The following is a 27,544-nucleotide window of genomic DNA, read 5'->3' on the forward strand; positions in this document are numbered from 1 at the left end:
AAAAAAAAGATACTTAAATAATGAAAGCAAACATAAGAACAGCAAGGGTTCAACAATGTCAACTGTACAACAATGACCTCAAAATCGTTCCTTCCTAGCTTTTCTGGAGGCAAAGTCACTAATGACATCATTGTATGGTATTGCTTGGCCAACTTTGTTATTAATACTAATGACTGCAAGTCCACTTAGTCTTTCCTGGGCCATTGATGATCTCAAATATGTTTTTATCAATTTGAGCTTGGAAAAGCTCCTCTCTGCTGAGGCAACTGACACAGGCAGAGTGCAGGCTATCCTGAGAGCTACCCAAAGATTTGGGTAAAGCTCACACATCTCATTTTGTGAGAGGTATGTGAGAAGCTCAAAGGCAGTCATCATAGTTTGGGGAAGTTCAGGAAGACTCTCTATCTCTACTGCCAGTGCGCTACCATCAATATCAGCCTCCTCTCCACAAGAGAGTTTTTCCCCAAGAAGCTCACATTGTTCCCGTGACATCCGTGAGCCGTGACAAAGCAGCAGTTGTCGACAGAATTTTCTTGTCTTGAATCATTTATTCATTCATTCATTAATTCATTTATATCACTTGTTTAAGTTATTTAATTGTAAAAAAAAAACGATTCGGGGGCCCCCTGGTGGCCAGGGGGCCCCAAGCAGCCGCTTAGTTCGCTTATGCCTCGGGCCGGCCCTGCGTAAATGTATGAATACTTTAACCGCCCCTCCTCTTCTTCTTCACGCCTGGTTGGCTCGCAAGTGACGATATCACGTTTATCCCTCCATGTAAGACCGAAACAGGAGGATTTCTCCACGGCTTTGGCTGTCGCCTGATGATGCTGGTTGTTGGAATAATTACCGGCGAAACGTCACGGCACTCGAATTATAAATGTTGTGGGTTTACTCTCCAACACACCGGTGTGCTGAACTAGTAACGAATTGCCATGTTTTGTTTTACGTGACAAACCTTACTAATTGGCTGTGTCGAGTGTTGACGGGTTTAACGACACATTTATATTTTGATTTAAAGCTTCCGTGACTGCAGGGATTGATATTCTTGGTTCTTTCGGTAAAGTCACGTAGAAGGGAAACAATAAAATAATATTAATATTATTTTATTAATATGTTGTTAATATGTTATTAATATTATTTTATTTTATTATTTCCCTTCTACGTGACTTTACCGAAAGAACCAAGAATATGACACATTTATAGTTACGCGATCTGTCTAAAAAAAACTCGATCAGAGAGTTCGAATAGGTAAATCAATAGGACGCAATTATGGTTGCTCGAGTGGAAGGAGGGTACTGTACAGTAGCAGGGATATAGGGGCAAGTCCACGGAGGGTCTCGAAAGTCAGTGCTGCGTTTTGAGAGCGTTCAGCGATGACGTTAAACGTTCCGATCACGTCTGCTGCCAACCTCCCATCCACTGCCTTGTCGGGTTTACAGCGGTACTCGACCGGTCCACCACGAGCAATATGAAATGATCTCCTATTCCATTGAGGAATTGATGATTTGAGCAATGTGCTGAATGGTAGCGCCTCTAGTGACTGCATACGAATTGTGGGTGTCGTGGTTCACCCCACTCCCAGAAATTCGACAGAAGTGATGTTGATCCCGTGTTTTTCATATTTGCCTCGCTTTAAGACTATTATAATATATATTTTTAAACGTAAATATTATGTATTGTCTAATTATATGAGTTTTCATTGCCCCATTATCCTAAATGTAAGATTAACATCTAGACTCTTATGCAGTGATTGAATGTGCATAGAGTATTGCGAGCTTAAACAATCCAACATTCAGACGCTGTCGCCTCGACAGACCTGGTTTCACCTGAGGACGGCTGCTTGCGTTGTGGCCGAAACGTCGTGAGAATTATTTTATTATGTTTTATTTTTATTATTTTATTACTTCCCTTCTACGTGACTTTACCGAAAGAACCAAGAAGATGAATCCAACACCAATTATTGTTCCACCAATGGGTTCTAGTGTAGCACGTGCCACACGAACCGTCTTGGTTTATTGGTCAGCACAGCAGACTGGCAATTCTGAGGTGGCCTGTTCAATGATCTCCCACCGCCTCTGTGCACAGTTAGTCGACAGGTCGCGTGTGGTCGGGTAAGGGGCCGTCCATAAATGACGTCACGCGAGTTTGGACGATTTTTGGACCCCCCCCCCCTTAAATATGACGTCACAAAGCTCTGCCCCCCCCCCCCCCCCAAAAAAAAACATGCTTCAAATCGCTTTAAACTATTGTCATTGTAGTGCGTATTTAATGTGGCGCTGCACTCTGATGTTGTAGGAGAAAACATGTATTAAAACGTCTATTTTATTAAGTAGAACGTGCTGTCTATATTTATTTAAAGTTGCGCATTTTGGCGTGACGTCACATTTCTCAAACCCCGCCCCCCCTCGTCACACATCGTCACAAATGTCTGACCCCCCCCCCCCAGGTGCGTGACGTCATTTATGGACGGCCCCTAATGCAAACTGGGAAGAATGTCGACCAACTGCTGTCCGTCATGTGAGCGTCGAATGTGTATGGCTGCATGCTTGTCTGTTATCGGTGGAATACATCAGAATAACCCTGAAGAGATGCTCACAAGAGAGGTTCTTTTCCCACAAGTTTCGATTTAAAGCTTTCGTGACCGCAGCGATTCATATTCTTGGTTCTTTCGGTAAAGTCACGTAGAAGGGAAATAATAAAATAATAAAAATCAAACAATTAAATTCTCACGACGTTTCGGCCACAACGCAAGCCGAAACCTCGTGAGAATTTTATTATGTTTTTATTTTATTATTCTCACAAGATATGTGAAACGGCAATCAAATATATATATTCGCCGCGTTTTGAGAATTACACATGTTGCAGACGTGGTAACAAATGACGCGCACTTCCTCGTGCGTGTCGGTGATGACTAAACCGCGTGGCAGTCACGACGCAATGTGAACGGCATGCTCCAGCCGGGGCCAGCTCGCATAGCAACGTTCACGGGGGACATTGGAGTGAACCCAAGCCCAGGTCCTGGGTACAATTGCAATGCGTCCAGAGTTCGGCTGCAAGAATCGTATCGAATCCGAGTCCCGGCGTGAGAACGTATTAGTCCGGTTATGGCTTCCACAAAGGGTTTATTGTTACACGTTGGAGTTTAGGATTCTCCTCTTGACCCCGTGAGCCTCTGGAAAGTAGACACGAACTCCTCGGACGCGTCTCCGTGCCTTCCGTTGCGCTGATATTCCCCTCCCGCTGTGGAACGAGCCACCTTGCCAAGCGTTGTTTACGATTGTTGAGACAAGCACATCGGTGAACTGAACTTGAACTTCTTTCGCACCGTACGCAGTTAGTCGTGCTTATTGAAGGTGGGGTTTTAAACCCCCCCGCTTCAAGATGCATAGATTGTCTCTTGCTTTCGGTCCCCCGTGGCCTATACTTGTTTTTGTTTGGTGTACAAGGGCCTTGCGTACCTATTAGAGAGGCACTTCATAAATTTTATGCATTATTTATCATTAACTCCTCCTTGAAAAGTAAACGCATTGTTTGGTGCTACGACTGCATTGGCAGTGGTTTAAAGGTACAAAATGACAAAAAGAAGATCAACACATTCATCACGAACACTTAATTAAAAGTAAAAAATATATGTAATGGGTGATATTTTCAACAACGACCCTTCTTCATGACACACATGTTTTTTAAAATGGTGTGTTCAAGAGACTGATCAAGTTGTACCCTGTGTGGTGCGGATTGCAAGGGGTTCCAAGCGCTGAGATGGCACTGCTGATATTCTGGATTTGATCTGAGCTATGCCCACGTGCAATTCACCTGGATCTCAAGTGCCCTGAGTTTGATGGTGTCATTTATTTATTTACTAAGTTTCAGTTCTGAGAATTCAAAAAATGGGTTGGGCTTCGATGTGGCAACATGCATCTCGAGCCAGGGCATCTCGAGTTGATGACAAAGTAAACTTTTACGGATTTCTGAAACATTTCCATGGTGCATCCTTCTGCATGCCGTAATCGAACATTCCACTGTGGAAGTTCCAAACGTGGAAATTCCGTGGGTGCGTCGATCCCGATTATGCTCTCAATCAATGCCATAAATTAACGAAACCCTATTTGCAAAAGTGCCTCGGGAAACAAAGTTTTTATTATAACAAGTTTGTTTCGGAACATAACATCACAATGCAGAATAGTATATATATTTTTTTGAATTGCTACAAAGATGCCTCTATTACCCAGTGTTAAACAACGCTTCCTGACTCACTGAAGAAATGTGTTCTGAATGATATTCGTTAGAATTGGCATAACAAATATACTATTCTCTACATGTTTCCAATTGTGCTGTCGGTATAATGCTTTAGATTTCTGCAGCTAGTAGTGCATCACCCTGTGCCGAAGAACTACGAGTGAAATCACTTCAATAGGGCTCTACATCTGGCACCGCACATTGCATATGCCCTGACAAAAAGTGTTTGTCACTTGTCAATCAAACAGAAACGTTTACGTCTCAGAACTGCATGCAAGCTTTAGCCAACGGTTAAAGAGTTGGTATTTACAACATTTTTTTTTGACAGGCCTCTATCGCTACAAATTGAAACGGTGGTGTTTTTTCAACTGTTCAAATGATGGATTCAGTGTCTCTCCACCAACACTGTATATATAACGTGTGAAACCCTTGAGGGTGGAACAAATATCAACACAAAACCATGATTCTTTTATGATTGCATTGTGTAGCCCAGCTAATATCACAAAACACGCTACAATTGAGAACACGGGTAATGGTTAAATAATTAAACAAAGGCCATCGCCCCACGTAAATAATATATTTTCGTTTACAGTCCATTCGCCTATTGGCTTTAGAGACTTTACAGACAATAGGCTAATGGACTGCTGCTGCAGCAGTCGCAGTATTTGTCTTTGCAAGAAAACTCTGGGATAGTTTCACATTTCTCAGTCTTGTCAGCAGTTTCAGGCTCGTTGAATAAATGTCGTCAAGTTGACAGATGCTATTGGCCATAGCCATTGGGATAGTTCTTTACACAATTATATAAAGACTAGCGATGGTGTGGGTATATTTTTTTAGCGATACGAGTTAAATACTTAAACCCGTTAAATACCACTGAGTAGGCATACAATGCTACGACAATTCATTATTGTGCTCAGAATACATAAATATAATAGTACGAGTCACAATCAATGATTTACGATGCGTGAAAATCACATGCAAATCAATCTGTTTCATTTAGGCGAATAGAGCGAAAATTACTGTAGAAACCTGATGGAAGATACGAGGAACGATACAAGCGAAATTAGTAAAACAAATAAACGAGGCAAAGAATCTATTCTTGAATTCTAGTCGCACCAATCCACTGAAACCACACAACGATCAGCCAGTGCTAATACGGTGGTGAGATGTCAAATCCCTCGCCTGGTATACAGGAGGCCGTGGTAACGATCCCGACCCTGACCCCTGTATATTTGGAGTTTGTGTGTTCTCCCAGTGGATTTGTCTGTTGGTCCTCCGATTTTCCCTCCACATTTAAAATCATGCGTTTAGAGTATTTGGCTGCTATAAATTTCCACATTATAAGCCACTTCGTTGAGCTATCATTTGTAGACAGGTCACTACTAAAAAAGAGCTTTCCAGTATGGCTCAGTTGGTCTTATCTGGTAAAATAAAACGTTTAGTTTCCGAACCACTAAAGTGATAAAACCACCAAATACGTAGCCGCTGATTATAGTGGTGACTTTTACATAAATTAGGGTTTTATTTTATTTTTGCAAACTTCAATCGGATTGAAATTTGCCTGCAATACACGGAAGGGGTTTGACAAAGCGCAAACGTCGGTATAATCGAGCAACGGACGCGACAGCCTTAACCTGAATACATAGTTGGTGCGAGCTGGAACACGATGCACGATCGACGTCGGCAGATCGTATCATCACTCACTCTGTTTGACACTGACTGTCGTGTCCCCCCGCCTTCAGTTTATGTATGAAGCGAGGTCACGCTATGGGGCTGGCAAGCAGGTGCAGCAATACAAAGCTGCGGTATATTTACAGGGTAAATATTGTATCGCTGAACTTGCAATGAAAATGAGTGAAAATAACAAACCGCATTTTCTACCTGCAGTATAATGTGAATAATGTTCAAGCTTGCGTAATTGGCCACGCGTCACCGCACTCATTGACATGTTAATTTTTCTCTAACCCCTCCCTCTCTCTGCCTCCGCCCCCCCTCTGTCTATTTAAGGCCACCCCACAGAGACGATCACCCCTCTCTGTGCCTGTGTTACTCTCTCTATGTATCTTGGTGATATCTGTCTGCTTATATGTCTGTCTATAGTTTTCTGGTTAGATTTTTGTTGCTATTTCACTTATACCTGATGATGATTGCTTGTGTTGCAATCTAAACGTCGTATGCTAGTATTTAATTTATTATTTTATCTTTATACGTGACTTTACCGAAAGAACCAAAGAGTGAAGTACAATATATTTATATATTGGACTGTGCAATATAATTTACGAATATGTCGAGGTTTATCTATATATATAATCTGGGGAGCACGTGCATTGTGATTAATTAAATGTGCATGTACAGCCCATTTTGTCAATCCACTGCTGGATGAGGGCCTCTCCACACCGTGGGGGTCATTGGGGTTGTTTGACCATACTTGCACCGTGCTGATAAGTGCGGCTTTGTGTAGGCATAGATGTGGCAGCCTTGAAGGCATATGCTCTACGTGGCAGCATTGAAGTATAGTACAACACTGCGTATTTCTGCGTTGGATAAAAATAGCTTGTCCGTTATTTCACTGTGCCATGTCGGCCCGAGATATGTGGTGTTTGGGGTGTCTCTATTATTGCCAACGCTTAATTATCACCGTCTTAATCCAATCTCGGGTTGCTTTTGGCAGAATGGCTGCTGGCCCATTCCACAATATATCTGCACAAGATCGGAAAAGCCCATCGCAGTACAATAGTCGTGCAGGACAACCACACGTTTCAAACAATACACGGGAACCATGCTGGCTGGTAAAGTTTGGGGAGCGAGGGGGCAGGGGGGGGATGAAACACCAAATCGGGTTCGGATATCACTCACCCCTGATATTAGCCGTGGCCAGTAATCAAACACAGGGTTAGTAGCACAGTGCGCAAACCAGAGCACCACCGCTCCCACATATTTGACTCGGTGACAGGTACGTTAATCGCAGTAACATTATTTAAACCAGGTCAGATCCTCATCTTCAGACCAAACGTCTTATTTTAATAGCGAGACCTGGGGTCCGAGCGACACTTAATCAGGTGCGATGTTGTGGAAATGTTTCAGCTGTGTGTGGACAGCCCCCGGGCTGGAAAATTTGCCACTGACCGTGCAGTTTTGCAAAGCTCGTTCATATCATGTACACGCATTATTAGCCACAGCAGGATATTGTGTGCTTCATGTCATAGAGCTCACATCATGATCATCATCGTCAGCAGTCATGATCTATCCACTGCTGGATGAAGTCTTCCCCAAGGCAACCCCTTACCCCCCCCCCCCCCCCCACTGACTGAAAAATGCAAAGGTTGAAGCCAATTTCATAGCTCCACCTTCACAGCGGATTTACACTCAACTTGGTGAAATATATATCATCTTAGATGTGCTGGTTGGTCGTCATCATTACAAGCAAGTGGAAAGATCGACTTATGTAACAGTTTCATTTGAAAATTAACTCGCATTCTAAAGTAACCCGGCAGAACCGCATCTGTTTTTGTCTTGAAAAGAGTTTGCATTTCTCAATTGGAGTATAACCTTTGTTGAAAAATGCCGAAAAATACCCTGTGAATAACTCATTTGAGATTGCGAAAACTCGGCAGGACCCTCCTGAAATAAGTCTTCGGATTCAACGAGGCCACCCTGGGTAAACCAGTAATCCTTATTCTTATTTTAAACTTGATCAAATGGCATTTAGTTATTTGTCCATTTACAACCAACAACATCAAATCTGCAGGCGTGTCGAGGAATGCAAGACAATGCACACTACCCACAATTGGGGACATTAAAAAAAAACGACCAAACGCGTCGATTAATGAAAACCCCACTCACGCCACCTTACATGGGCTGTCTGACTGTGAGCGTGCAATTGAGTCACAATAAGGCATTACTGTATGCATCCAAAGTATATTGCGATCCGATAATGTCAGAAAAATAAGACGTGTATGATTAGCCCCCAAGGGAAGTCGGAGTCTCTTCATGTGACTGTTGGCATGTTGGGGCTATTTTGCAGAGAGGGAGGAGTGAGAAACTGGTCAGGTGAGTCAGGGGGTGGGGGAGTTTTGGGGCTGGTCTGCTGCCTGCCTGCCAACTTCCCTGAAACTGGCTCTTTGTGTGAGTGCGTGCGTGCGTGTGTGAGGGTCGGGTAGCCCCTGAAGATCATTCGGGTATTCTCTTGTGACTCTACCGAAAGCGCGTTGATGGTGTAGGGGGGTGGAGGGGTTTGTTGGTGACAAATACGCGCTTGAGATTCGTGAAACGTGGCAGAAATAACTTTCGGGGAAAGGATGTCTCGTCGACCGATGATTGTGAGTACATACCGTATTGTCCAGGGAATATATACGAGACTTTGAGAATAATCGTTTTGTTTAGAGAGTACAGTGAGGTACGTTTGGTAAGTCCAGCGTGTGGCTGACCTGTAGAGGTTACTGTTGGGTTATTTAAGTAACCTTTCACTCGGTATGTCAGATAAGACAACGTGTCAGTAATGTTAGCAAAATTGTTTGCTCAATATTTAAAATACATATACTAAATGGATGCTGATGAGAATATTATCGCTGTATTCCTGACCCATTATGGCTTGGTACCAGGCTTACAATACTATATTTAAAAAAAAAATCGACACCACATTTGCCAATAGAACTTCCTTATAACAGAAAAGAAACATTGTAAATACGCTCAAGATTTTGCCAGTGCCACGGTTTCATCAAAGCAAGGAGTAGTGTTTTTTAGGTATTTTTTTGGAAGCTTGCGTAGAATAACTTATTTAGTGACTGTGTACAAAATGTGGTCACGTGGCTCAGCGGTCAGAGCACTTGAGGCTGACACCGCTGAGATCCTGGTTATTATGATGCATTCCCAGACGGCCCGCGTGGCATATGGTTTGTGTAATAATGTTTTATATATATGTGGAGAGACAGACACATACCGTGTCAATCCATACGGTTTACCCCGTATTCTTGTACAGGGAAATTGAGTTTTCATGTCCAGTCAGAGGACAGTGCTCATCGCCTTAGTGGGTGAAAGCAGAGAGAGAGATGGTTGGGGGAAGGTGAACTCGGGAGAGGTGAGGGGGAGAATGGTGAAGTATGTATGTGGAACTTCTTTCGCACCGTACGTCGCCAATCCTGCTAATCGGAGGTGCTTGATGACGAATTGTGAAGACAATGAGAGAGAGAGACGCCAATGTAGGAACTGGAGTACGTGTCATTTGATCTAGTATTGTTTAGTTTGTTCCATTTCATCATGGTCAGCGTCGGACCATGATCTATCCCCTACTGGATGAAGACCTTCCCAAGCAGTTGTCAATGTATCACCATCCTTCGAAGCAACAATCACTCTAGAACCTGCACACAAGCAGATTGCATTGCTCCGTATCTCCTGTGGAGGTCCTCTCACCTACGTTCTTTCATTTGGCTACCACTCCATTGCTGGGTGCCGCGGTGGCGAGATGTTAACTCCCTCGCCTGGTATGCAGGAGGTTCGTGGGTTCGATCCCTGCTGTATATTTGGAGTTTGCATGTTCGCTCTCCCCATGGTCGCGTGGATTTTCCTCCGGGTCCTCCGGTTTTTCCCTCCACGTTAAGAAGTGACGTGCGTTTAGAGTATTTGACAGCTATACATTTCCACGTAATCAGCCACTTTATTGAGCTATCATTTGTGGCCAGGTTGCTTCTGAAAAAGAGCTATATATCTCAGTGGGCCTTACCTGGTCAAATAAAAAGAGTACGGTAGTTAAATAGTAAATAGTAATCTGACCACTGGCAATCGTCCGTTCTAGTGGTGTGGCCTACTCTAGGCTGTAATTTATTTGGTTTATTTTCCTGCTCATTGAGTTTGTCTGTTATCTCAATCTGTATGATGATTGTTTTGGACATACAGTATTTCACACGATCACCCCAATTGATTTGTAACCCAGGTATCCCTTGAAAAGCAGAGGCAGTTACATTGTTGTAAGTAATGTACTGTACCATATTGACATTGATTGATGCACTTTACACGTTGTTTTAGTTTTGCCCAATTTTATTTATTTTGTGCTATCATCATTGGATGATTAATCTATTCAAAACTCTTGCAGAACGGTGCAAACTCTTGTTTTATTACAAAAAAGTCCACAGAAGGGAGAATTAGTAGAACTTTTTTCTGAAATCTCAACCGACCATTGTTATCCCACTCACTGAGTGTACTTCTCCACATTCCCTACGAGAGAGAAACACGTTTCGCATACCAGTCAAACCGATATTTTGCATACCAAAAGTGTCGTGGCTTGATGGTCCCGATGCTGATGACCCAATGAGAGTGAAACAATTAAATCTATTACATTGGTTTTGAACTTAATTTGATTTTAATCAAATTGATTTTAATCAAATGAAGTTCAAAACCAAAAAATGAAGTTCAAAACCAATCATCAGCATCGGGACCATCAAGCCACGACACGTGGGATACCAGTTTAATAGCGGGGGGCTGAAACCCGGATTCAAAACCCGGATCTCAATGGTGCCACCTCGGCATTCTGGCTCCTGCGCCACCCATCCACATCAGGAGTTGACTCCAGTATTTCCCTGAAACAGATTAAATGCTTGCCTCCTGTCATTAAACACGGCTTCACAAGGGGCATCCTCTAAGTTCGATTCCCATGTTCAAGCTGCCTGGATATCCAGACTCGGCAAATTGGCAGTTTTCACAAATGAGTGCTTTACATTCATTTCAGCGCACCAAAGATTACGCCTCCCCAAGAAAGCCGATTTGGAAAGACTCACCCTCACGACTTCACTGGACCTAGCAAATTAGTACCTCGTTACTACCCCCACACAGCAGCCCCCTGGTTTCAACCTACCCAGGAAGGAGTAGTCCACCCTCGACAGGATCTGGACCGGTCATGCCTCGAAAACCTCCACCGATTGGGCATGAGAGCAAGCCCCGATGTGCCCGTGGGGTGGAGCAAACCATGCACCACATTCTAGAAATCTGCTCAATCCACAAACTCAGCGGAGGGCCTCTAGCCACCCTCAACACAGCAGGACCGGAGGCAACCGCTTGGCTTAGGGACTTTGCATTCGCTAAATAAATGAATGTAAACTCTACTACTTGCGCCGGTTGATGCTGTTGTGCCGTGGGCACCACGGTGGCGATATATGAACTACCTCGCCTGGTATACAGGAGGTCGTCGGTTCGATCGCGACCCTGACGCCTGTACATTTGGCGTTTGAGTGTTCTCCAATTTGGTCGCGTGGATTTTTCTCCGGGTCCTCCAGTTTTTCCCTCCACATTTAGAAACATGCGTTTAGATTATTTGGCTGCCGTAAATTTCCACATGATAAGCCACTTCTTTGAGTTATCATTTGTGGCCAGGTCGCTTCTGAAAAAGAGCTATAGAGCTCAGTGGGCCTTACCTGGTAAAAACAAAAATGTTGTTTCGTTTTTAGTATAATTTTCCAATGTGTTTCCGGGTCATACCACGTGTTGTTCGGCACGATGTCAGACGTTTTGCTGCACGTGGTGGGAGTTAGAGTAAATTTACGAACTTGCTATCCGCGATTTTGTCTATTCTCGAATCACATATGGAACTACGCGACTGCGTCGAGAGCGAGAGAGAAAAAGAAAGGTGTGAATCACCTGTAATAAAGCAGGCATAAAGGTGAATTGTGATGTCATTCACAAAGAGAAAACCTTTACTCGCAAAGATCACTTCCCAAGCTCGACGTCCCAACATTTGAAAAAGACTTGCAGCTACAGTACTCTACATTTGGAGAGGCACTTTTCAAAGTTTTAAGTCAGTCAAGTGACTTGCCCAGACATGCTGGGCCAAACTGACAGGTAGCGAAAATAATTTCCGTACAGGTGGGTGTACACGATGCCGGTGAAGTGAGAGAAAGTTCTGGACCGTATCGAAATGTACCTGCAACACGTTTCTGTACTATAGTATGAATGTATGTTTAACTTCTTCACACGGTATGTACATAAAGCGTCTGTTCGATTAGTGTTGGCGGTTTGCGACTCCTCTCGCAGTCCGTGGCACACGGCACCAAATTGAAAATCCATCGTGGAGTGTAAACCGCGATCTGCAGAAGAGAAACGTGGAGGCCTGTTTATTTTTTTTATTCGGAATTGTTCTTTGCTCCTGCACAGAGTGGTTGTGCTCCCCTGATTTTTTATTGTACAAAATAATTGAGCAATTTTTATACTTGGATGAGTTGTAAAAAAAAAATTCTCTAACGTCGACCTATACGGCAGACTTGTGCCTTAGGATCTCATAATAAAAAAAAACGCATAACCTCGCGATTCGCGAATTTATTATGGATTTCTTTTGTAATGCACTATTTACGTGCTTGTGTGCTCCACTGTAAACAGGGGCACACCGCATTGGCAAGACATTTTGCTTGCGAATTATAGAAACTTCACGGATTACATGGCCCGCGATGCAGTCTCCTCCATATCAGCACCGATTATTCGAGTTCTCTGCTGTAACATAAGTTACCTTTATTTATATCCAGATGAGAAAGTCGAGACCGAGAGCCATCTTTGCAAGGGGAAACCTGGCTCAAAACAAATTGTAAACTACGGCAAATCAAATTATTCCTTTTCTCCGCAACGTTTTCATGGATAAGAGCAGTGATTTGGCAAATTCATAATTTTCTGATTTTTTTTCCCACGTGAATTATAGGATCCGCAATATTGCCCCCCCCCCCCACATTACTGTTGATGAGAGTAGTTCTGTGAACAAAGCAAGAGGAACAACATCTCACATCAGTAGGAAACGAGCAAAATAACCCGTCTTTACGTACGGATAATTACTAAATCAGGTTTGATGCAGCCTAAATGTACAAACAAACATGAGCGCAGAAATATGAACGAAGCATTAACATGTTCGAAACATTACAATAAACCTCAAGAACAGTATACACATTCAACACATGATAATAGGTTTTTCCCTTTTTTCTGGCAACAAAACAGGTGTTAAGATGTTAAAACACCAAACTGAAAACTTTTACAAGGAATAATTTCTGCATTAACCACAACACTTGTGGTCAGAATGCAAACAAAAAACATACTCTGATAATATATGCATTGTCCTTGAAACTGATTGGTCCACACCAGAGACAGCTTTCTTTTGAGCCTCGTCTCAAACGGTGTTAGACCAGAGGATGCCAAAAGGCGTCCTCTGTAAAAGCTTCCAGTTTGGTGTTTTAACATCTTAACGCCTGTTTTGTTGCCAGAAAAAAGGGGAAAACCCTATTATCATATTTTGGTACTGACAGAGGAGGTCCCATGATGTAGACATTCAACACACATAACTCAACCAATTGCTACATTCATATGTTCAACAATACGCACTCTTACCTCTCATCTCACTCTACTCTCCTCCGTTCACTCTTTGCTCCAGCAACCAAGATTTTTAATTGAAGCCCCCTGCCCCCAACCAACCATTGCTTAAGTTGAGAGGTCGCTCATTATCCTCTGCTACCCCCCTATCGTTTTGAACTGCCATCCCCCATCAATCCATGCTGCCAACTCCCTGCCCCTTTTCAACGCCTTACTTTTTCCTGCCGACTGGCGCTTCATTCTTTAAAATAAATGCAGTATGCCCATAGTTTCTGTACGGTCGCATTTAGAAGCTGTAGAAGTACAAATTGAATTGTTGAAGACACGGTGGCGAGATGTTAACTACCTTGCCTGGGCATCAGTTCGATCCCGACCATGACGCCTGTATATTTGGAGTTTGCGTGTTCTCCCTGTGGTCGCGTGGATTTTTATCAGGGTCCTCCGGGTTTTCCCTCCACATTTAAAATCAACATGCGTTATAGTATTTGGCTGCTTTACATTTCCACGTGTTCAGCCACTGTGTTGAGTTATCATTTGTGGCCAGGTCGCTTAAAAAAAGCTATATAGCTCAGTGGACCTTACCTTGTTACAATACAAAAATAGTGTCGTGTATAGCGTAGTGTTACTGAGTATAATACAGAGACAATACTGCCCCATGCAAGCGAAGCATCGCATGAAAAATAAGAATTTAAAATGGTTTGTTTGTCACATGGCATAGACTTATGGAGGCACGTCTTAAGTTTTGTGGGTTTGCCTGTGCAGTTTATGTCTCAAGTTTAGAGGGCATTTCGAGGTGGAGTGACTCGCGGCAATACATTCCTCTCCTGAACACAACTGGCGACCGTCAAGGCAATCTTAGGGCAACCGTCGCTGTCAGTTGTCACCGGCAACACATGAGAAACATTTGCAGCTTGGTGAGGCATTATTGAAATGGTGATGGGAGTTTTCTTTCATCAACATCATCTCCTTTTTCCTTTTTTTTCCTTTTTTTGGCTGCTGCAGCTCCTTACTATTAAAATTTCTTCCCTTTATTACTGATAACCCTACTTCATCCCTTTGTTGCTGCTACTCCTACATAATGCACGGGCATAATATGACTTTGAGACCCCTCCCACCTCCTACGCATTTCACAAGTAGTGACTAATCCCATATCTGCATTTTCCATAAATATGCTAAATTCCTCTGTTGATATGCAAATCCATTTGTCAAGGCGCCCTTCTTCCTCTAGCCCAGCTTAAATATACGCTGCCAAGCTTGGTGCTGTTCATTCAGATGCTGTTTTTTCCGACAGACCTGTTCTTCACCTGAGGACGGCTGCTTGCGTTGTGGCCGAAACATCATGAGAATTGTATTTTATCATGTTTTATTTTTATTCTTTTGTTATTTCCCTTCTACGTGACTTTACCGAAAGAACCAAGAAAATGAATCCCTGCACTCACGAAAGCTTTAAATCGAAATTTAACATCACCATCATCGGTCATGGTCAATCCACTGCTGGATGAATGCCTTCACAAGCCGACCTTCAACTCTCACGATCCTATGATCCAACAATCCATCAAGCACCTACACCATGAACTGATTTCATCGCTCCATCTCTTTGGTGGTTATTCTACCGGATGCGTTTCATTCATTGGCTGCCACTGTTATCATTCTTGACCATTGTCCCATCGAGATACGTGTCCTGGATAAAAACCAACTTCCATTTCTCAATAGTTTGATTGACGATCCATACTTGTTTCGGGTTATTTCATGTAGTAGTTTTTATGCCTACATTTATTTTCATTAACCCTCAACCACCTTACAAGAGGTCTCGTTTTGAGCTTCTTCGGCAGTTTGAGTGAAACGTTGAGTTGGTGATTACTTCAGCCGTACACTTCTTAATCCACCGAGCTTATTGGTCAGAAATGTTTTTATATATCAATATATTGGGCACGTTTCAATTCTGTAATATCTTTGCAAACATTACAATCTTGTTGGGTGGTGGAGGTTTAATGACAAATACTTTTGTAATAAATACTGATACGTGGCCTAATTAAAAACACATACGGATCATCCCGGTCAACATATGGAACGTTGGGCCAATGTTGCTCCGACGGGTCCAACCACACGCCAACGTTGGCCCACCATTGCACATTAAACACATTCCTGCGGAGGGAGCTGGTAGGAACGTTGGGTTGCTCGGTCAATGGCCAGGGTCAACGGCAGCGTGGTGTATTCCGCAAATATGGCCGACTGTGAGGGCGGGCACAAGCCGGCGTAAGTAGGTTAAACGTTGAGATTTATAAGGGCACCACGGGGTGACCAGCCCCTCATCAACCAGCCCCACCCCTCCCACACCCCCACCCAGCCCCACCCTCCCCACCCAGCCCCTCACCACCCAGCCCCTCCCCACCCTCCCCACCCAGCCCCTCCCAACCCTCCCCACCCAGCCCCTCCCTTCCCACCCAGCCCCTCCCTACACGACGGACGGCACAATAATCCCCTGTGGACTGGTGTAACCAGGAGGTTCCTACCAGTACAAGGGCTTGCATTGGCTACAATAGCCATTTCGTTGGGGTGATGTGTGTAATCGTCTTATATTCTCTTGACCTATGTATCTCTCTTTCGGAAGTACTGTCTAGATCATCAAAAGATTGTTTGTGAAAAGTGTATTTGATGGGCAATTCTCTGGCCTACAAGGGCCCACAACTTCGGATGGTTAAGTGTGACCTCTGCCTGTGATTGGATGTTGCCATCCCAGTTGCCACGGTGTAAAGCAGAGATCAGATACGTCCAAATCTATGGATATATTTTTTTGTTATTGGGGCAACAACTTTAACTGCTCTCGTTTTATCTTGGCATTTGGTGATTGTGGCTTTACAAGACCCCCGAACAACCTCACTATATACAGCCCATACTGCACGCATTGTCTTATTTTTGTTCTGTGTCTTTGAATACACTATCAAATACATTTAGGTGGGATCCGTTGAGAATGTGGATGTTTAAAGCGATGGTAAATGACAATTCAAGAACACGTAGGGGGGGGGGGTAACGATAGATCAGAAGTGACTAGAGATGGGTGTGTTGAGAATGATGAAGATTACAGGAGGAGTGAAGGAACAAACATGTTGGTTTATGATACACAGCTTCAGCAGATTATGTTTAATGCTTGCTTGGTGTGTGCATGTCAAGACTGTCCAGAACTGTTGTGTGAAAGCGAATTCATCTGAAATGGGATTTTTCCTGGTTGACTAATAGATGATTAATTTGAAGAGTTGACATTACACAATCATCCATGCGCATACCCTATAGTATTGGCATTGCCACCTTTAATTGTACATCGCGTGTAAATGCCAGGTTTAAATCTGTAATAGTAATTGGGTTCATATTCTTGGTTCTTTCGGTAAAGTCACGTAGAAGGGAAATAATAAAATAAAATATAAAACAATAAAATTCTCACGACGTTTCGACTGCAACACAAGCAATCATCATTAGGTGTGAAATCTACAGCAAGAAAATTTGAAAAAATCCACAGCAAGAAAAAAAAATCAAATTTTCTTGCTGTGGATTTCACAACTGATGATGAATGCTTGTGTTGCAGTCGAAACGTCGTGATAATTTTATCGTTTTATATTTTTGTTATTTTATTATTTCCCTTCTACGTGACTTTACCGAAAGAACCAAGAATATGAATCCCTGCAGTCACGGAAGCTTTAAATCGAAAAGTAATTGGGTTGTTCACCGCCGTAATTCACAGTTTCCTGAAGGTAAATGCTCTACTTTCAAACGCGTAGCTTTAAACTGTCAGGCACGGAAGTGAATGAGTCCGACAAGACGAGTCTGTACGACTGATGCAAATCGTAACTCCGTGTGTCACGCTGTGTCCAGTTACACCCGAGTACATTCCTACTCTGCTCTTTCAAGAGAGGTCAGATTTGCCCTTCACCACCAGCATGCCTTCCTTCTCAAGCGTTAGTCACGTGACATTACACGATACGCTTCCTGTGCAACGCACTGATTCTCATTACTTGATCACAAAGACTCATTTTCATAAGGGGTCCTGCACTGGGATGTTTGGACAATTCCATTAAAGAGTGTTTGGCGTGTGGGAAAAAATCCAATTGCCCGGAGAAAACCCATAACATTCAACCGCACAGATAAGTTGAATCCACAGACAGACCCTATACATTTGATTTGCAATACACTATATGTGGACTGATACCATTGCTGTACAGGAATTCCATCTCCTTGCCACTCCACAGTTCACGCCTACAACACCTGGTGACCATTCGCAGCTCTGATTGCTTCCACGAGCTCATGAGATCGGACACATTGCAGATGATCCGTTGGTACTGTATTCATTAATAACTTATGACAACCTCAAGCAGGAAGTTGTGTGTTTGGTCAAAAGGCATGAAGTAAACACGTTTATTTCGCAGTGTAATATTAATATTGTAGAGCCACTCATTCACAGTGATGCAACTCTTCCTATAATTTGATGTTGGGTGTTGATAATAGAATACTGTATGGCTAGACCACGGGTCGGCAACCAAAATAACGAGAGCCATTTTTTTCGAATTCGGAAAAAATCATTAATATTTCAAGAGCCGCAATGTATGTGAATACGAGGTGGTGGTCCTTAATAAATAACGTCACCCTACAGTCCTACGAAGAGCCACATTCCACTCCGGAGCCGCAGGTTTGCTGACCGCTGTGAGCGAGACACGGACCCTTGAGGCCACGATACTGAGTTTGGTAAAAGTGCAGCCCTGCAATGAGCCACTCACGCCACTACTCGCAGATCAGCCTTCACCCGAGAGCCGTGTTCTTCATTGCAAGGCCCGTGGGCCTCTGGCAGCCTCTAAGGGTCTTTAGTGCGTCCCCTGACGTGCGGCCCCCCAACAATACCCAAATGTGGAAACACCCCAGCGTGCTGTCGAACCCCAATGGTTTCAAAAGTGTGGCAGCCCTCACACTGATGTCTTATCGGTGAAAATGCCCCCCCCCCTCCCCCCCCTCTGAAAATGAGTGAAGACACTGCTCTTGAAGGCCTGAGTAGGGGGAGCTATAAAGAGACCCACGCGGCATACTTTTCCACGTCGACCAGACGTCGTGGAAGAGGAGACAGTTAACCACACTCCCTCAACAAACACATGAACTGTCACGTGTTTAGAAGCAAGGGGATTTAATAATGGTTCCCACCCATTGTTTCAACTGCCACGCCAGGAGACCAATTTGATCTTCCGACTTGGATTACAATCACTCTAGCTGCCTTTGAACCGTGCATTATTGATACATGTATGTGTAATGTGCAAAACTTAATGTGTAAATTTCGATTTAAAGCTTTCGTGACTGCAGGGATTCATCTTATTGGTTCTTTCGGTAAAGTCACGTAGAATGGAAATAATAAAATAATGAAATAAAACATTATAAAAAAGATTTTTATTTTTTATTTTATTATTTCCATTCCACGTGACTTTACCGAAAGAACCAAGAAGATGAACTTAATGTGTGTCTAGTATCAATCTAGAGTATGAATGCACAGGCTCATTCCCAAATGGAATCGACTTCACAGTACAACAAACTTGTGTTGTCGATCATAGAACTTGATTGAGTCATTTTAATCGTGCAAAATAAAGTAAGGGGCTCATTCTGACTGGAAATAACCAGGGACCGATGGCGCTGATGAGCTATGTGTGACCTATGGCCTTTGACCTAAATATATATTTTTAAAAATCAATGTTGAACGTGCCAATCTGATTGGGTTTTATACATTTCTAACCGGTCTTCCAATTTATTTTTTGAAAATGTAGTTGCGAGTTGGTAATAGTTTTGTAAAACATTTAATTGTATCCCTTCTGTACTTGATAGCATACTACGGGAGTCTTTGGCGTGTGTTAGACATGTGCTATGAGGAAAGGGGCCGTCCATAAATGACGTCACGCACCTAGGGGGGGGGTCAGACATTTGTGACGATGTGTGACAAGGGGGGGGGGGGGTGAGAAATGTGACGCCACATCAAAATGCGCAACTTTAAATAAATATAGACAACACGTTCTACTTAATTAAATATACTTTTAAATAAATGTTTTCTCCTACAACATCAGAGTGCAGCGCCACATTAAATACGCACTACCATGACAATAGTTGAAAGCGATTTGAAGCATGTTGTATTTTGGGGGGGGGGGGGGCAGAGCTTTGTGACGTCATATTTGAGGGGGGGGTCAGAGCTTTGTGACGTCATATTTGAGGGGGGGGGGGTCTGACCTTTTGTGACGCCGTGTGACAAGGGGGAGGGGGGGTCAAAAATCGTCCAAAATCGCGTGACGTCATTTATGGACGGCCCCAAAGGCCATTCGCCAAAACGTTTGGCTGTTTAGGTTATCAGTAGTGCACAGTATTTATTATACATTGTAAGCTCTATGTTGTTGTTCTTTACGCGGCATCCAAGACACATACAGCGACTTGCGTGCTCAATTACGAAGAGCACACAGCACGTGCTGTCGTGTGACAGGGCTGAGGACGGGTTATCAGCTGACCTGCGAGCAAGTTGGAGGAAACTGGGAGAAACTGACTTTGTTTTTGTCTCACTCCTGTTCGTGAAGTCCTTAACAAAGACACAACTCCTACGCATGACCGCGTTGGTTCTCTGGTGTGCCCCCCCCACCCTTGACATTGCTAATAATGCTGCGTATCGTTGTTTTGTCGTGTGGAGTATAATACACTCCGGAAAGTAAGATGCACCCACCCAACTTCTGGTTTTAAAATACACACGGTACATGGTGGGGGAATGTGCGCCTTAAAATCCGGAGTATAAGGTCGTAGGATTCAAGTTTCAATTTACTTTTAGAAGCTCCCAATGAGCGAAATCACGGAACATTGGTCCAATCTTGGTCCAATCTTGGTCCAACCACATGCCAACGTTGGCCTAATGTTGCGGTGTTTATTGCGCTCACACTTATCAAGTGTCTGGGCGTAAGGTACACACACACACAAGGCATGCACTGTATACTGTAAGGTGTGTCTCACCTTCATAAAGTCCGCATTGCTTTAGTGAATCCGCAAGAACACAATGATTATCTCTTGAGTTCAAGGACTGCTTGAAAATGTCGCTTGGATGCCCCAACAACAAGATGTTCAACCCGATAGCATGGAAACAAGCATGTTGCTAGGGTAGGTCATTTCTACAGTGAAGCAAAGGGGGGCATAAGTCTTTCACAGTATAGTAAACTACAGGGCTTTATCATATGTATACTAAAGTACTGCAACCCGATGGACAACATAACATCATTAATGTGCAAGCACATAACCAAGTTGTGCTTTTAGGGTGGACGTTACTGCCCAACATTAACACGTGAAAGGAAATAATAAAATAATAAAAATAAAACATAATAAAATAATTCTCACGACGTTTCGGCCACAACGCGAGCAGCCGTCCTCAGGTGAAGAACAGGTCTGTCGGAAAGACAGCGCCTGACAGACCTGTTCTTCACCTGAGGACGGCTGCTTGCGTTGTGGCCGAAACGTCGTGAGAATTCTTTTATTATGTTTTATTTTTATTATTTTATTATATCCCTTCTACGTGACTTTACCGAAAAAACCAAGAAGATGAATCCCTGCAGTCACGAAAGCTTTAAATCGAAAATTAACACGTGAGTTTGAAGAGTATTGAATGGCTGTCTGCAAAGATCAGGGCCTTATCTTTTCGATTGAGCGTTCTTGCCAATAACATCTGGTTACCCAGCAGCATTTATTTAACAAGCCGGATTGCTGATGAAACCCAAAATGTAAAATCCAGTCCCAGAGTGTGCTTGCTGATTCTGCTGTATTATATTGGACTGGAAGGCTAGTACACGTAAAATGTATCTTATTTTCTGTATGTGATAGCATATACAAAGAGTCCTGTTTATACAGGGAACTGTGAGGGTAGGGTTTGGGTAATTGCCTTTTAAAAGGGTTACGTTTAATTGGTTCTGCAGCCACTAGAGGTGATACAAAATTAACCCGTAAAAACAAAGTTTTTCACTATAAATCCTTTATATGCGTGGCATCGGGGCGGCTAGAGTCCTCTCGTCCTCTGGCTTGAGATGGCTGCCACCTATGGGTCAGATGATTGTGTGCCAGCATTAACCAATTGGTAAATATATATATTTTTTTAATTCCCTAAACAGTGTAAAATTTTGGAAAAAAATTTTCACGAAAATTCATTGTCACGCACAACGAGTCTGTGTGGAAAATGTCAGCTCGATTGGATCACGGGAAGTGGGTTAAAACGACCGAAAGATTTGCACGGTCCTAAGCAAGCAAGCGAACTTAATATGAAGGATTTAAAAATACAGATAATCGACAGTATTATTTTTTCGTCGAATTATGACCCCCCTCCCCCTCCAAATCAGAAGGTAAAGAATAGTTGCAGACCAAACATTCAGCAAATTTTATTTCAAGTCAAACCTCACGCACATTTGATTTTTTATATACACCGACAACACATAACACATTACCACCACACACAGTGCTCAAATGTAACAGATAAAACAAAGACAAAGATTCCCCCGTATAGCCTTAACAAACTGTTGGGGCAAGTGCTTTAAGCGAGTAGCACCTATGAAGGCCAGCACGGCACACGAGGGGGTGGGTGGCCAGCACCACGCCCGGCCGCCTTTGTCTCCCTTGTGGTGATGTTTATACATCGCACCAGGTACTCATTTGAGGCTGAGTTGACATGGGGAGGCCCAGGACCGCCTCACAGAATCGTCATTGGTGTTGGTGGCCATGAGCGGGAATCAAACTCAGGTCGCCGGATTCGTAGTGCAGCTCGCTAACCACCACACTACCGCTCCCCATAGACACACACACACATGCAAGCATGTGCAGACATCTCCACACAAAGCATGATAATATAACCTGCTGTGCCATGTATTGTCTATGTTGGCATCATCAGCTGTTATCGATCTACTGCTGGATGAAAGTACCCCCCCCCCAAAGCCGTCAACTATGTCTCATGATACTGCGATGCAATAATCCGCCTAGAGCCGGCTGATTTCGTTGCTCCACCTTCCTCAGTGGACGTCTTCTCTAGGATGCATTCCACTCGTTGGCCGCCGCTCTGTCTGTGTTACATTGTAACTCAAAGGTCATCGGCCAAAAGTAATCGGTTACCCGTTGAACCCAGTTTATTAGATAGACTTGGCCGTTCTTTGGCCAGAATGACTCCTTAACTGGGCACGCAAAAGTGTGCTACAATTTGGCGCGTCGCACCGCTGTAGATTAGCGACAGTGGAACGCTTAGTTGGCCTGCAATCTAACAGACTTTCGCAGCCATTTCAAAGGCTCTGAGGATGTTTAGAAGAAAGTGAAAAACAACCTGATGCGTAAGAACAAATAATCACGTGCATCATCGTGGGTTTTGTTGAGTGAAAACTCAGAGCTCTAAGCCGGTAACTGCTGAGATCCTGGATTTGAATTGGGGCAGCCACCAGTGAATAATAAACTGGCTTCCCAAGTGGAGCAAGTGGAGTGAATAGATGGTCTGAGCCCTTCTACCAATGAATGCACACACACACACAAAAACATGATATGGTACAAGCATTCAATTTCTATTTTTAAGTTAATTTGGCAATTTCGACTCTATGAAGTTAAATATATCTGAAATTCATGTGACAAACATTCGTCCATACCAGGGCATGTGTTCAAATGTAGAAACCCGTGAGTGTATGGATAAGGAAAGTCATATCGTTGGAAGAAGAATATCTCATTAACGGGAGAGGGGGGAATGGCATGTAACCATTTTGGCTTCAGTTTTCGTGTCATTCATGCAACTGACAAAAAGACACTGGATTTTTTTACGTCACGGGAAGACTTGTAGATTTCCTGAGGACGGTTACCTGAACAAGGGGACGATCCAAGGAAAACGAGGACAACCGAGCCACGTGGTTCCCTCTTTCCCGTACCTCCGATTCGCATGGTTGGCTACGTACGGTAGGAAACACAGGCGGAGTTTGACTTCTGTATTTGGGGGGAGGGCATGGGTTCGCTTTGTCCCTCACATTAGGAATCGCGAGTGCATATGATTTATTTTATTGTAAATTACTAAAACTAAATTGATAAAGGTGTCCAGTTTGGGAGAGGCATTGCCCCCCGTACCCTCCCCCCGCAAACTCCGCCCATGGTATGAAAGAAGTTAGACCTACATACATACAATACGTCGCATGGATATTTTTCCAAAGAGTCCATGGGTTGGAGAATAAATTGGTGCCACCGAAGGTAGCAACACTTTATTAGTACCCATTTATTGTATATGGCCAACAACAGCGTCCAAAATCGCGTGACGTCATTTATGGACGGCCCCTTATTGCAATCGTGTACGGGTGGCATGGCGGATGGAAGGGAGCGGCAGAGGCACGCGCAGATTTTGAAGCAGCGAGATGATGGAGCAGGCTGTGTCCCAGGCACGGATCAATAACTGGCGACGGCTCGGCCTTAATTTTAAATGGCCGCGGAAACGTGGCACCATATTAATACGAGACCAGGGTCCTCCTACCGTTTATAATGGTGGGGGGGGGGGGGGGAAAGCAGGGCCATGCTGAGATGATGGTAATTGTATTGACATCGTTTGATTTAAGCTTGAGGTCTATATCATTGGTTCTTCACCTGGGGTGCACGCACTCCCAGGCGGTGCGTGATGCCCTTTATGGGGATGCGAGACTTGGCCAGATTCGTTTAGAAGGTAAATCCTCGAAAAGACAAATTAAGCACGGGCCTGTAAGTACAACTACTTTGTTTCGTCAAACCCCTATGTATTTATGAACATACTTTTTTTTACGATTGCGAATCATAGGGGTGCAAGGTTGCAGTAAAGGTTAAGAAAGGTTGGTCTATATAATCCGCAGATATACTTTTTTGTTAATAAATCGACTTTGTAGTCCTCTCCACGCCGTTGATGCCCCTTTCGGTCTCATAACTATCCCACAGGGCCTGGTAGCATTACCGGTTTGATGTATATTGAGGGGTTATTACTCGTGTCATTTGTTGTCGTCTGTTGGGTGGGTGACTGAAACAACAACATATTGGGTGTAACCATTCCCTCCCAGTGTTTGTGGATACCATTGGCCTCCTTAAGACTCGTCTGTCTTCAGTTTTTAACAGATTACCCAGGGTGCCACTAACCTGTTATGCATTTATATTGAACTTCTTTCGCACCGTACGTAGCCGGACGTGCGAATCGGAGGTCACGGGTGCCATTGGCCTGCGAGAAGCTCATCTGCCTTTAGGAAGGAAAGTTTATCCCCTGAATCGGCAACACGGCTGCGCTGGGCTGGGCGAGTGCAGGATGGGGACCAATTGCCGAGACGAACAGTGGAATGTTCCCCACGAGTCTGGCGACCAAAGGCCCCCAACAAGTCCTGAGATAATAAATATATAAATTAAACATCTATAGATTTTTTTTATTTTCCATTTTGTGAGGTATTCTAACTAGCTCGTAACTGCAAGCGAATACAAAATTCAACAGACGCTCTGCGTGCGTGACGTGATTTGTTCACGCTCGCTGGTCACTTTTGGAAACCGCATTGTTTACGAGCAATGAGTTTAGAGAAAGGTATTTTATATCGTTCTAGGTAACCATATGGATTCAGACTTTATCGTAGTTATTTTTACATTGGCAGATTCATACTTGCTTATTCACCAATGACTCAGGTATGATATAAATACACGTTTATATATCACCTCTCGTTGTTTATTGGGACATTTTTCAGACGCTGTCTCCCCGACAGACCTGGTCTTCACCTGAGGACGGCTGCTTGCGTTGTGGCCGAAACGTCGTGAGAATTGTATTTTATAATGTTTTATTTTTATTATTTTATTATTTTCCTTCTACGTGACTTTACCGAAAGAACCAAGAAGATATTGGGACATTGTCACGTAACCCCCAGGGGTCTGCGTACCCCTGGTTGAGAACCACTGGCCTAAGACAGGATGGAGGGATACTAATTCTAGATTTGAAGCTTTCGTGACTGCAAGGATTCATATTCTTAGGTTTTTTCGGTAAAGTCACGTAGGTAAAACATTACAATTACCATGTTTAGTTGTTTCTTTTTTCACACTATTGTTATGTAGGCCAGGCTTAGTCACAAACCGTACATCTCCATAACAAAGGCTCAGCCTCTTAAGCCTCACCTTACCATATTAATAAAAAGTGTGCTGTACTTGGCCCTTCCCCCTCTCCAACCATTATATAAACGGAGTGGTAGCTCTTGTAATCTCTCATTTACTTGATACAGCTGTCGTGGCTGTGACGGTTCCACCTGTAGACGGAAGCTTGTGTTGCCTCCGAAACGTCGTGATTTTTATTTTATTTTACTTTTATTAATTTTAATGTTTTACCTACGTGACTTTACCGAAAAAACCTAAGAATATGGAGGGATACTGTTATGGCAGATCTCAGGAGGTCCTTGCGTGTCCACTGTGTGGCAGCTGCGAGATCTAGCGGAGGGTAGAAAGCGTTGGCGAGGTGCGATGATGGTGTTTGTGGCATCGGCTTTAGCTGTGATGTTACTTCTTGATTATGTACATTGAGGTGTTTGTTCTGTGGGCCCTGTCACTAAGCAACAGAGGAGTCATGTCGTGGCTATTTATTTACAACTCAGCTGGTGGTGGTTGGTGCCCGACTGCCCTTCAGGGCATGAGCATAAATCACATTCGGGGGCTGCTATAACTACTCTTCTACTCTGTAATGCACTTAAGAAAGGTGGTGGTGTGTTGTCATGATAATATAGTGTGGGGAAGCCGAACAATGAACGTCCTTAACTTAGGAGTGATTCATCATTGTTTTTGGGCCGGATGACATAAGTAAAATGTTGCGTCGTAAACCCTCCTCCACCTGACACAGCCAATTAATAAAGTTGTCACGTGATGAACAAACGTGGCTTAAGCAGCACCACCGTTGTGTTGAAGAACTGCCCGGAACGTTTAATAATTGGGTACAACGTTTCACTGGTAGTGAGTACAATCAACATTAGGCTGCGAACTCGTGGCTAATGGGCATTGACTGGTCTCTCAGATCACCAATTCTATACCTGTGTTTGAATTCCCAGGGGTTGTCTTGCTGTAAAATGAGTCGGCCCTGGAAGGTGCATTAATTTTTTTTATTAAAATCAATTCTTACTTGCCATACTCTTAGGTTTTTTCGGTAAAGTCACGAAGGTAAAATATTAAATAAATAATAAAAGGATTGAAACAATTATAGAAATAAAAGAAAATGATTATTTTATTTCTATTATTTCTACCATTTTATTATTATTCTTTATTTATTTTACCTACGTGACTTTACCGAGAAACCCTAAGAGTATGAATCCTTGCAGTCACGAAAGCTTCAAATCTAGAATCTTACTTGCCACATGAAACGCATTGCATGATGAGGTGTAATAGTAAATTATTGATGAAACAGAAGTCACGAGACTGGGCCGAATCTTAAGACTTTTGCAGGAGGGTTCTGTCCTGGAATGTTTGGTCACTTGCATTAATGAACGTTTGACACACGGAAGATTAACTTGGGTTCCATTGGTTGGTACTTCGAGAAGTCCTGCCCATATGAGCAGCTAAGGTTCAAAGCTCCAAGCACATTGACGTTTAGAAGCCATTGCTGGACTGCCATCACCTTGACCTTCTCGCAGCCCAAGCCTATGGCACCTGGTATTCCCTTGCAGTCTCCTTGTTGCAAGTGTTTTAACCAAGCTCAACCCCCTGCTTAGCCTCTAAGATCTGACAAGATTGGATATAGTCAGGGCGAGTTGGTCAAACGGCTACTTTACAACATTGTCAATGTTGCCTTCCCAATGTTGACTGCACGGTGGACGGTACTCAACTTTGTTTAAAGTGGCTCAGTGGAACATTAACTGTGACCATTAAGACACCTGAATGCTCTGCAGTAATCGTACAAGACATGAAATACATGTTTCAGGCAAGGTAAATATTTACCCAGGTAAATATTTTCTTGCTT

The 27,544-nt window shown here is 43.4% G+C and overlaps 1 protein-coding gene across 1 annotated transcript in view; it reads left to right on the forward strand.

The window, feature by feature from the left end:
* The first annotated feature begins 8,461 nt into the window (after positions 1 to 8,461).
* Positions 8,462 to 27,544, forward strand: part of LOC144945033 (rho guanine nucleotide exchange factor 19-like) — a 41,936-nt gene continuing 22,853 nt past the window's right edge. The window contains exon 1 of the mRNA XM_078873220.1: positions 8,462 to 8,555. The gene's annotated coding sequence lies outside the window, so the exon portion shown is untranslated. The remainder of the gene's footprint in view (positions 8,556 to 27,544) is intronic.

This window comes from Lampetra fluviatilis, chromosome 36 (genome assembly GCF_964198595.1).
Source record: "Lampetra fluviatilis chromosome 36, kcLamFluv1.1, whole genome shotgun sequence".
Taxonomy (NCBI): Eukaryota; Metazoa; Chordata; class Hyperoartia; order Petromyzontiformes; family Petromyzontidae; genus Lampetra; species Lampetra fluviatilis.